The sequence below is a fragment of the Takifugu flavidus genome, chromosome 9 (genome assembly GCF_003711565.1).
Source record: "Takifugu flavidus isolate HTHZ2018 chromosome 9, ASM371156v2, whole genome shotgun sequence".
Taxonomy (NCBI): Eukaryota; Metazoa; Chordata; class Actinopteri; order Tetraodontiformes; family Tetraodontidae; genus Takifugu; species Takifugu flavidus.
Window position 1 is genome coordinate 8,514,834 of NC_079528.1, and position 11,414 is coordinate 8,526,247.

Sequence of the window (11,414 nt, forward strand, 5' to 3'; positions counted from 1 at the left end):
AATTATGGGTGATCAGTTGATCAAAAGGAGCCCATCGGCCTCGGTTACGCTGCTATTTGATGCGAGATAAAAGTTAATTCCTGGGCAACGTTAAGGTTTGTGCGTCCAGAAGGTTCCTGACGGCACAACCCCGCGATGGCCCGCGATGGCCCGCGGTTCGTTGCCATGTCGACGGAGAAATGGGGAAAAGCTTCCAGGTGTCGTTTTGTTGCTTTGCTCCACAGATGCAGACGTCACCGTCTCTGATAAATCTCTCACTTCCTGATAAAAATGGATCATTTTCACGCACAGTTTCACACATTTGTGGTTGTCAGGCGTTGTTATCAGGCTCTTGGTGCCGGGGCTGATAGAGTTTAGGACAATAAATAAAGTCTCATTACTGCACCAGCTGCTCTCAAAGCCCTTTTTGATCATCCCCACTGTTGCCCCATCCTTCATTTAGGCTTTATCCTCTCGGTTTAGGGGGAGACTCCTCTCTGAAGACAACAGGAAGTGATGTGTGTCGTTTGTTTTCACCATTAGAGAGCAGCTATTTCAGTCCGTCTGTGGGTGGAGAGCTCAGATGTGTGAAATGAGGAGAGGAAAAACCATTTTATTGACTCATTAACCAAATCTGTGGAGTGCTTGTGTGTGTGGGAGCACTATTGTTACACCACCAGGGGCAAATGATGAGGAGATGCTAAAAAGGGGCTTTTGATGGCACCATTATCACGTCCTGACAAGAGCTTCACAGATGTTTCAGAAGAGCGAGAGCTCCTTTTTTAAATGCAACAAGTTCAGAACTTCAAACAAGGTCTTTCAGACGGGGAACATTTAAAACGGTTGGTGATTCATAAATGTGTCTTTATTATAAATGTGTCTTTATTATAAATGTGTCTTTATTATTGTCGCACGTTACGCGTCAGTGCGACGATGCCAGAGTTGTGTAGCTGTAGTTGTGTAGTTGTGTGACTAAAGTTTAATGTAAATAAAACTTTGGCTGTTTGAAGAGTCAGAAAAGGTCTTAAAATTTAAAAGTATGAAGCTGGAGAATAACTGAAGGGAAGGAAAAACTGGGACAGACGGGACAGACGGGACAGACTGGGACAGACGGGACAGATGGGGACAGACGGGACAGACGGGGCAGATGGGGACAGACTGGGACAGACGGGACAGATGGGGACAGACTGGGACAGATGGGACAGACGGGGATAGACTGGGACAGACGGGACAGATGGGGACAGACGGGACAGACGGGACAGATGGGGACAGACTGGGACAGACGGGGATAGACTGGGACAGACAGGGATAGACTGGGACAGATGGGGACAGACGGGACAGATGGGGACAGATGGGGACAGACGGGACAGACTGGGACAGACGGGACAGATGGGGACAGACTGGGACAGATGGACTCCTCAGGTCCTCTGAAGGACCTAAATCAGGAAACAGAGTTCAACATCCAAGCTGGAGCAGCTACAGGAACCTTTCAGAATCGTCCTCCTGAGCTCTGAACCAACACTGTGAATTTGGATCAAATTTCTTTGAGGATTTAGAATTTTTTAAAAAAAATCAACGTTTCATTTTCTGACGTCTCAATCTGTTGAGATCCGACGGTGCTGTTGACTCCATTTATGGCTCCAGATGAAGTCAACACTCCTGAACTGGGAGTACTGGCTCCCAGAGGAGCATCTGCCAGCATCAGCCGTCACCATGGCGACCACCCACGGGGGGCCTCCTCGCCACTGTGCCAATTAGCAGCATCACAGAGTAGTTGTGGTGCGAACCTGTGAACATGACAACCAGCAAGGACCCACAAAGACTCTTTAGCCTGCAGCAGCAAGGATCGAGGTCTTTGTCTCCACGTGGACGCTTCAGTTGGTCCACAGGTTGAAGCCCCCCAGGTTCTTGGACTCCTCCGGATCTTCAGGTTCCCACCAGCTCCTTCTCTCCTCTCTAAAATCCCCCCAAGGCTGCTCAGACGAAGTCAAAGGCATCAATGCAAAGAATCAACTTCCTCCATCGACCTCCTTATCCTCACAAACCCCATCGATTCTCCTCGCTCCGGCCTCATTGGATCCGCTCCCGCTCACCTTTCAGCCAGTTAGGCTCCGCCCTCCGGAGTTCCTCCGCTCAAACGGTCCGGTGATAATAGAAACTAGCGAGAGCCGACGAGGTGAGACGGTCGGGGAGGCGTCGATCACACGCGGAGTCCAGGAAGCCTCTCAGTTCTCTGGAGAGCGCTTTTAGGCAACGTCAGATAAAAACTGCGCCTCATTCCACAAAAGCTTCCGGGAAACATTCCAGGTTGAATCTGAGCGTCAATCAGCAGCAGAAATCCAAGATTTTATCCCCTGTGCCAGAGGAAGACCTCACTTGACTGAGAAATGAGCTCCACTGAAGGTTCTTTAGTGCTAATAGAGACAGTCAGGTGGCGAGAGGGGAAGATTCCCACCAGGCGAGGATAAAACCCTGATCGATGCGTTTCTGCCTTGCTCAAGGGTGCAGGCGCACAATCGGAATCTGCTTGGAAACAAAGGCTTCAAACGTCGCTCAAATTGGGCGTTTCAGGCCTGTTAGCTTGTTGCTTCTCAGTTCCCCCAACCACCAGGATCCTGGAGGTCTGACGCCACCTGAGGGGGAAATGAAAGCGTTTCCTCTGCAGACCAGCGAACAGGTGAACCACGTGCACTAATGACCACAGTGCACGTGGCTCAGCCGTCCACAACGTGACTCCAGGACGTTGATTTCTGTCCTCGGAGAAATGTCCTCATTTTTGGCTGGTTTTCTGATGCTGCGGCTCAGATTTTCCTCCCATCAGGGACGCTTTGATCTTCTCGTTCCACATGATTTTCTGTCATCAAATCAAGTTTCAGCAGAAATCAGACGTGTTCTCGACGGAACGTGAAGGACTTGATCGACGTCGGTCATTAGGTTTAAACGAGCTCCGGGGCAGCGAAGCCTCGTCCGACTCTTCAGGTGTTCCAGGTCCGTCCGAGCCAGACGGATGTTCTGCACCTTTACCGCGGAGCAGGTGACAACAGGTGAGAGTGGTGAGCAACCACCAGCACAGGTGAACCACATGCACTGTGGTCATTAGTGCACGTGGTTCACCTGTGCATTTAAAGTGTTTACTCTTGTTGTATGTTGGACTTTTGTCTGTATGTGTCTTTTTTCTTTCATCTCCAACAGACTCCCACTCTGAGTGGATCCCCTTGGTCTGAACTTTCAGGGCGTTTCACCACCTTCTTCATGGTTTTGTCGTCTCTGAACTCAATAAACTTCAGCTATAAGAACTGAAGAGTTCAGACATCGTTCCTTCGTCATCTGGAGTCGTCGCACGTTGCTTAATGACAGTCAAGTGAGATTCGTACTTTCTAAACAATCTTTGAGAAGAACCTGATGCATATGTCATGCACATCCTCAGCGGTGGTGGAGGATCTGACAGCCGTGTGAGATGTTGCCGAGGTTTCCTTCCAGGATGCTCCCATGACCTCTTTGCTGCTGGAGCTTCATCTGCTCCAGCTCCAGCCAGGAACCAGCACAGCAGACATTTTCTGCTCCACCACATCGTCGTTGTTAATTGTGCGAACAGCTGATTCGGGAGTGGAAAACAGCCTGAGAAGTGATCTGGAGGACATTTCTGGAGGAGTCGAATGTCTTTGATGAGCTTCTCCAGGTCTGTCCACACCTGCTGCTTAACTTAAGCTCTTCGATACCTCGTGGTGTTTCGCTGCACCGATGAAGTGAAACTGCTCGAAGGAAGATCGACTCTCCCCAATTAGCTGAGACGTCACTGAACTCCCAAAAACCAGATTAAGCTTTTCTCCCTCCCTCAGGCCCGAGAGGCTTCGGCGCCTTTATTTCATGTTTATATGCATCAGAAAGCTCAGCTCCTTCTTCTGCTGCCTATCTTTGCCTCGCGGTGCTCCTGCACCCCCCTTTAAATGTCTGCTTCCACGTTGGAATGCAGCCTCTCTTTTCAGAAGCAGATTTGAGATAAGTGCAGGAAGCCGGAGCCAAGCGTGGAGCGGCGGCAGCAGAGCGGCAGCAGGCTGGTGCTGCCGGATGAAAGCCATTCATCTGCACCTGCCTTCGCTCACAGCCCAGAACCCAGACTTCCTTTCCATTCATTGGAATGAAAGCAGAGCCAACGTCAGTATTTGGTGCATAATTGCTGTAATCTGAGGCCAGAATTACCAGCAGCCATCGCACCTGAATAAAGGAGGAGGATCCTTCATCCGGGAGGCAGAAGATCGTCCAGTTAACCTCCAGGTCTCAACAGCGGCGAGCCATCACAGGAACCAGAGGCTCTGAGGCCTTCTGGACCTGGAGCTGCTGGTCTCCTTACAGCTCTTCCAGCTCAGCATACGTACAGGGGCGTCCAAATCCAGTCCAGGGATTTTCTGTGCTACTGGGCAGGACGGTGGTGGACCGGATGAGAGAGCAGCTGGATTTGGGCTCCTGTGACTGTAAAGTTTGGAGCGAAGTTTGTAGAGCTGCTCGGCCTTTTCTTCGCCATCATTCATGCCTCTATGATATCAGAATTGTTATGATATTGGGAAAATGCTAAAAAAAGACGCTAAATGCTGCTCATAGCTGAGCCGCTGGTGGTTCACCATCTCCAGCATCCAGGATCCTGACAGCTAAAGGGATGTTTCATTAAAGCGCACAACCCAATTTACTGAAATGAGGAAAGTTCGCCACCGCCGAGTCTGTTAATAGAATTATGTGCAGAAACGCCGCCTTTTATTACATCGCCGCGAGGCTGAAATTCAGCCCGAAGCCACATGAAGGAGGCTGTAAATCCCAGGAGGGCATCAGCACATCCGGCTGGGGGGACTTCTCCTCTGACCGTCCGATGACCCGTGTCCATCAGCTCCAGTCTCCTCAGCTGCTTTCAGCTCCGTCTTTTACTCCGATATCGCAAATAAAGACGGAAGAGTTGTTTTTTTTTAACTTTGAGTCTTCAGGCAACCCGATCATGTTGTTGCATAGCAACCAGTAGAAATGGAAAATGGGTTGACCTGTGGATCGTGAGCTACCAGCGCACCAGTTAGCGCAACTCCCACAGTTCCGAATCCAGCCTGCGCCGAGAAAGGCAAACACAGAGAGCGCCTGTGGATCGGACCGACACCAGCAGACCCAGGACATAAAGAGGGTCCCTCCGAGCAGCCACGGAGCCTCTTCAGGCAGCAACGGAGACACAGATAGCTGAATATGCTGATGAGCTCTGGGAATTTAGCAGCGCTTTGACAGGTTCCTGCAGGTGGAGACTCCAGCGCGCCTGCGTATCATCATCAAACCTCTGTAATTACAGCTGCATGAGTCTGACCTGCAGAGCGGAACCTGGAATTAGATGGGAGCGCAGTTCCCTTTGATCTGCTTTATTCTGATGCAAACGTGGTCCACCTGTAGACCAGTCAGCAGCATCTACTAGTGAGGATACAGGTGCGACAACAAGACGCATTTAGAACAACTGTTTTTTGGAGAATGACCCCACAAAAACACCCAATTGATGTTTATGTAATATCTCCTCTGAGGAACACCTGAGATTTAGCACATTTTAGCACTTTCAAATGTTTCCCTTTCTGACCGAAGAAGCGGCAGAAGTTGAGATCTGAGGCGAACCAGGACCAGGACGCTCGTCGGGGCCTCACCCGGGCCGTTACGTCACCTCCGGGGCGTTCAGGGACCTTGGCGCCTTGCGTAAAAGGTAGGATTGTTGTGCACATGCGTGTTCAGGTCTTTGAAGTTGGTGTGCTTTCCTCCCACAGAAGCTCGCAGGCTGTGTGATGACTGCTGAGAACACACACACACACACACACACACACACACACACACACACACACACACACACACACACACACACACACACACCTTCTACCACCACCACCATGAACACACTGTCGGTTTTCATCCTGCTTGAATCAACCCAAATAAGCAGAAATCCCGAGTTTACATAAACAACCTTGTTTAGGCGCCGTGACCTCGTTTCCGTCGTCTTTGAGGCTCTTATGTTTGTTCACTGAAGCGCTCACGTGCACGCACACGTTCCAGCTATAACTCCCAGCAATTCTCTCTGGTGTTTACACAGAACCTGGTTGGTTGGACCCGGAGACGGCGGCGCTCCCAGGACGCGACAGACTGGCAGAACGTCCCCATAAGGTGTGCAGAACCACAGCAGATGGTGCGTTTGAGGACCTTTGCACCAGAGGTGGGAGGGAACACACAGCTGGATCCTTCTGGTTAGACCAGTTTCACATTTAAAATGATCCCAGCAACAGCAGCATTGCCAGAGAATATCTGGACTGGTTATACTGGGACAGAGCTGGTGAATAGACTGGTTATACTGGGACAGGTCACTGTCTTCATTGCTATTTTTGTCCGACACACAGAGGAGACGTTTCTCGGCGGTGGCGTCCGTGTCGTGGTCAGACATGTGGACGGGTTAACTTCACTCGTCGTTGGATTGTCCGACCATGGAAATACGTCCACCTCCAGCGGAGGCCGAGGCTCGCTCGCCGGCTCGCTCGCCCGCCTGCTTGCTCGCCCGCCTGCCTGCCGGCTCACTCGCCCACCAGCTCGCTCACTCGCCCACCAGCTCGCTCGCTCACCCGCCTGCTCGCTCGCCCGCTCGCTCGCTCACCCGCTTGCTTGCCCACTCGCTCGCCCGCTCGCTCGCTCACTGTTTGGGAAAACATGAAGAAGAATTCTGAAATTCCAACTGTTGAGTGGCTTCGACCTCCCTCCCTGAAGAGGTGAGAGGAGGGGGAGGATCCTCTGGCGGCGCCTCCTCCCCCTCCTGCAGTCGTTATTGTGGCGTGAAAGAACAGGCGGAAGGATGAGAGAGAAGAACATCAAATCCAAACCGTTCCTGACTGATCTTTTATTTATATTTTCCAACATTTGTGAGGAAAAGATGCAGATTTAACTGAAGCAGTCATGAGCTCCTTCAGTCAGGTTCCACAAACATCCAATAATACATTTATTGTGTTTCCATATGTGGACGGGAATAGTGGTGTGGACCCACCAGAAGCTCTCCGGTGGCTCCTGACACACAGGCTGTGGCGGGGAGCTTTAAAATGAACCTGTCACAGCAGCCCTGACCTGCTTAACGTGGGACTCTCGGGAAAAATCCATCCAGCCGCGATTGTTGCCCCTGGAGCTGGAAAATTGTCTTTCTGAAATGAGACGTTGAAAACAGGCGCTCCTCCGGACAGGTCATCACGATTCCATCTGTGTGGGGACACCAGATAACAACAGTTTCATTATGTGATCCTCCTGCTGGGCAACATCAGCGTTCCTCTGGAAATGTGGAGGTTCGCATCCTCACCACCTCCAGCCGACCTCCAGACCCGAGGCCCTGCTGGAGGGGGCCAGATGGTGCCGTCAGCTGGCCGCCTCGGGGCCTCTGAGGCCTCCGGGGCCCGTTTGGACCAGCGGGCCCCGCCAGGTGGATCAAAGGCAGCTTCTGTCACTGAAAAGAATCCTCTTGTCTGACAGGAGAGCTGGAGGACCAGGTGGTTAGAGATGGAGGCTGCAACAGGGATCCCCTCCAATGGATCCTTGATCTTTGGGGTGAGTGTCTGGCACCGACCCCCCGGGGAGAGATTCCTCCTGTACTGGGCTCCGTCATCTGTGTTGTTTCTATTGGGAGTTTCATCGCTGTGACTGAGAGGCTGATCGAACATAAACCTGTTACCTGTTAGCGCAGCAGAACCCAGCCCCTGACCTCCGTTACCCTTTGATTTGTTTTTCCACAAAGCGTTCACCAACCGGAACGTTCTGCCAAAGGTCCCAGGCTGAGGTGAAGGTCAGATTCTGTGTTTTAAGCTGTGAAGTTCTCCTCTGAGAGCAGACAGAAAAAGAGGGACGATGGAGCTGAAGCCATTATCCAGACTCCATTTACGCTGCATTTGGCCAAAACTAACCATAAAGTTGACCCAGAAAGGTCCAGAGGTTTAGGAGATCTGAGCCTTTTCCACTCAGAGAGGCGCAGAGGCAGAATTCTCACCTGCAGGGAGCCTGTTGAACTGGGCCTAATTGCTGGAACTGAGTCTAATCTAATGACAAAAGGGTGAAATTCCCTTCTGAGGAGCCCAGAGGGGACCAAAGGGCTTTAAAATCCGTTGGTAAAACCTTGACTCACTTTTTTGTCTCTAGAAATGTGTTTTCAAATCCAGTCCAGGCGCTTCAGACACGTTCCTGTGCTGAGACATTTGCAGGATGTTCTGGATGTCCACCTCCCCAGGATTCTAACCTCTCTTTACTGGTTCCCCAGAACCTTTCACTGGGAACCTGCTCACCAGGGTTGTTGTACTGGGAACGCTTCAATAAGAACCTCACGAGGTTTCCATTTAATATTTAAACTCTTAATGAGTAAACACTCCTGTCTTCTGCTTCAAGAAGAACCAAATTCAAGGATTTTAAGGTCTTGTCAGAAATGTAATTATTAACATCAAGCACCACTGTGTTCCTTTTGTCTCCTATTTTATTTTCCAAATGAATTCGAACCCTTTTTTCCTCCTTGTCTGCCTGTTTGCAGCAAAAGCTGAAGTGTCAGCAGTGGTTCTTCTTGCTGCCCCGGTGCAGAACAGGCCTCAGCTTCAGGGTTTCTCTGCAGGCTTTAATGAATTCTTTCTATGAATAAATGAGATTGAGGTCTTTCTCCTTCGCCACCTAAGAGGACGTGAGTCCTGTTGCACACTGTCCTGGAGTCCAGTCCAGGCCTTAATGAGGTCTGGACACTGGTGGTGATGTTCCACTCAGCTCCAGGGGAGGGGGCAGAGGGGCAGAAACATGTAGGACGGCGCCCCTCCTGCCCCCTCCCCTCCCCACTGATGATAATTAGACCCAGCAGGTGCCCGAACCACCGAGTGTCTGGACACAAGCAGGAAAACCGGAGGATGTCCGTCTCACGTCGTCTCCTTTTTGACCTTTACCAGTTGTTGTTTGGACTTTCACGCTGCCGAGGCGGCTAATTTGTGGGTGAATGTGGGATTCGTGTATTTTCCACGTACACGTGCTTCCCCCTCATTATCCGGGCTCTGCAAATCCTAATTGGTTTGCAGGAGGTCAGCATACCTCTGTGGTGGGAAGCAATGCCGGGACACACTCCAGTGCCTCTGCCGCAACACACACGCATGCACGTGCACGTGCACACGCACACGCACCGCTGGGGGAGGCGGCAAATTATGCAGGATTAAGAAGAAATAATTTGCTCTTTGAAGGTGCAAAATTAGAAAAAAAAAACAACCCAACATTTATTTTCAGTGTTTCAAATAATGGACCATTATTGAGCATAACAATGATTCATTTAATTCTGATGTTGGCTGCACACATCTATCTATCTATCTATCTATCTATCTATCTATCTATCTATCTATCTATCTATCTATCTATCTATCTATCTATCTATCTATCTATCTATCTATCTATCTATCTAGCTGTCCGTCCGTCCGTCCGTCCGTGAGTTAAGTTAAATTGAGGTTAAATTACTCTTAATTTAGGCTTAATTAATGGTTAAGTTGGCTTCAGATTTAGGATGAGAGCAGTCACACTAAATAGGCACAGTTCAACTGTTTGGGTTTACTTCTCGCCAGCGACCATGCAGCGTTTTTTAAATACATAAAACGCACGTGTTTACTTTCGTTTACTCGTGCACGTAATCGTTGGATGGAGGCAGCAGATGATGAATGATGCTATACGATGGAATCGCAGCCTAATGGGCTGCGTGGGCGTGTGTGGAAAAGGAATGATGCCGCTGGTCTGTGCAAGCATCTCTGTACGAGGCTCTCGAAACACAGATCACAGTGGGGGGGGGGGCATTTGTGAATATGAGCACGTGCACAAGCATCACTGTGAATGTGTTTAGCTGCTGCTGCATCTCTTATTCTAGTTGATGCTGTTTATTCCCGTCTTGTGTGGTGACGCCGTCTGCAGACGTCCTTTGAGGCGGCAGGAGAGCTGATTGACAGGCGGCGTTCCTGGTTGTGTTGGTCCTGATATGTGGGGAAACGTCTCGTTAATACAGAGACGAGAAGTGATGAAATACATGAATATACATCAGCGTGAAACAAAGGAACACCCAGCAGAAAACAGCTCGGGAGCAAATGGTGAGGAGCTGGGTGCATCTCATTAGTCAGCAGTCAACTTCCCACAAAGAAATCCTCAGGGAACGAGTGTGGAAATTAATGGTGTTTTCCTGAGATTGGGACTCACGTGCGTGATGCATTAGCTTTCTTAGCAGTTCCGACTAAACGTGATGTATAGCCCAAGTTTATTAATGATGTCGGCGTGTGTGGCGGAGCTGATCCCCAAATCCTCACAATGTTTCCTCTTTGACAGGAAACGACGGTCGGAACTTCCTTGCAATGAAAATATGGAACAGGAGGAGACGAGCAAAGTCGGAGGATTTACTCGCTGCTTAACGTGCACACTGGATTTATCAGCCGGTGCCAGAACTTCACCTTCTTTTCAGCCTGGATTTGATGACAAAAGCTGAATAAAAAGCCCATTTAAAGAATCAACAGAATAACAATCTTGTCTTTGGCTAGCCAACGGTTTGACAGAACAATGCAGCACAGTATGAAAAGAGAGTGCTGCAGCATCAGTGAGTCTGGGAATGTTGGGAAAAGAAAGAATCGCGCTGAGCCGCATCACAAGGACATTCTGCTGGTTTTGGGACGGCGAGCAGGACGACACGTTCCTGCGTATCCAAACGTGTCAATATGAACGACCACAGGCCTGGTTGCCTTCGCGATGCTACTTTCTGTTAGCATGGTGGCTTGTTAGCTACTACTGATATACGTGATCCATCCAGGAGCTTCACTCTCCAAAGCTGCGTATTCATACAACATATATATCTTAACTGCTCAGCAACGTTCCCTCACCCACAGTGTGAACGAGTCAGAGCAAAATGTCAGAAGAAACTTAAATTTCAAGTGGCTTTAATATAAGAGAAGAAAAAGCCAGACTCTGGAACATGAACTATAGGTAAATAGGGACTACTTTTCCCTAAGTGAGCCTTTCTTCTCGAGGCCCGATTGTCTGCGTGGTCCTCCGGCTCTATTGTTGTTGTATTATTCATGAATTATTGATATTTCACACATTTTAAAGCATTTGAACATGAGATAATAGAAAACGCAAGTTGCGTCTCTAATATTCGTCAGGCTCATCAGGGCGGAGGGAGACCCCGATCATCATTCAGTTTGGCAGGTTGTGCCGAGGAGGTGGCCCGATGGGCCGTCTGGTTCTGGTTCCAAAAGCCTGAAGGAAACAGAGCAGCTGAGCTGATGGGAAAGGAGGTTTACTGGCTGCTCTTACTGGCTGCTCTTACTGGCTGCCAACTTGGCTGAAGACGGCAGCGTCACATCTGCGTCTCCATGTGGTCACTTCTCACCTCCTCGCAGATGCTGCAGCAGCCAGATAAG

The 11,414-nt window shown here is 49.9% G+C and overlaps 1 long non-coding RNA gene across 1 annotated transcript; it reads left to right on the top strand.

Annotated features, from left to right (window-relative positions):
- Positions 1 to 6,667: 6,667 nt before the first annotated feature.
- Positions 6,668 to 11,130, top strand: LOC130531519 (uncharacterized). The gene is made up of 2 exons (XR_008952123.1): positions 6,668 to 7,560; positions 10,330 to 11,130. It is a non-coding gene; the product is annotated as an uncharacterized LOC130531519 (long non-coding RNA).
- The last annotated feature ends 284 nt before the right edge of the window (positions 11,131 to 11,414 follow it).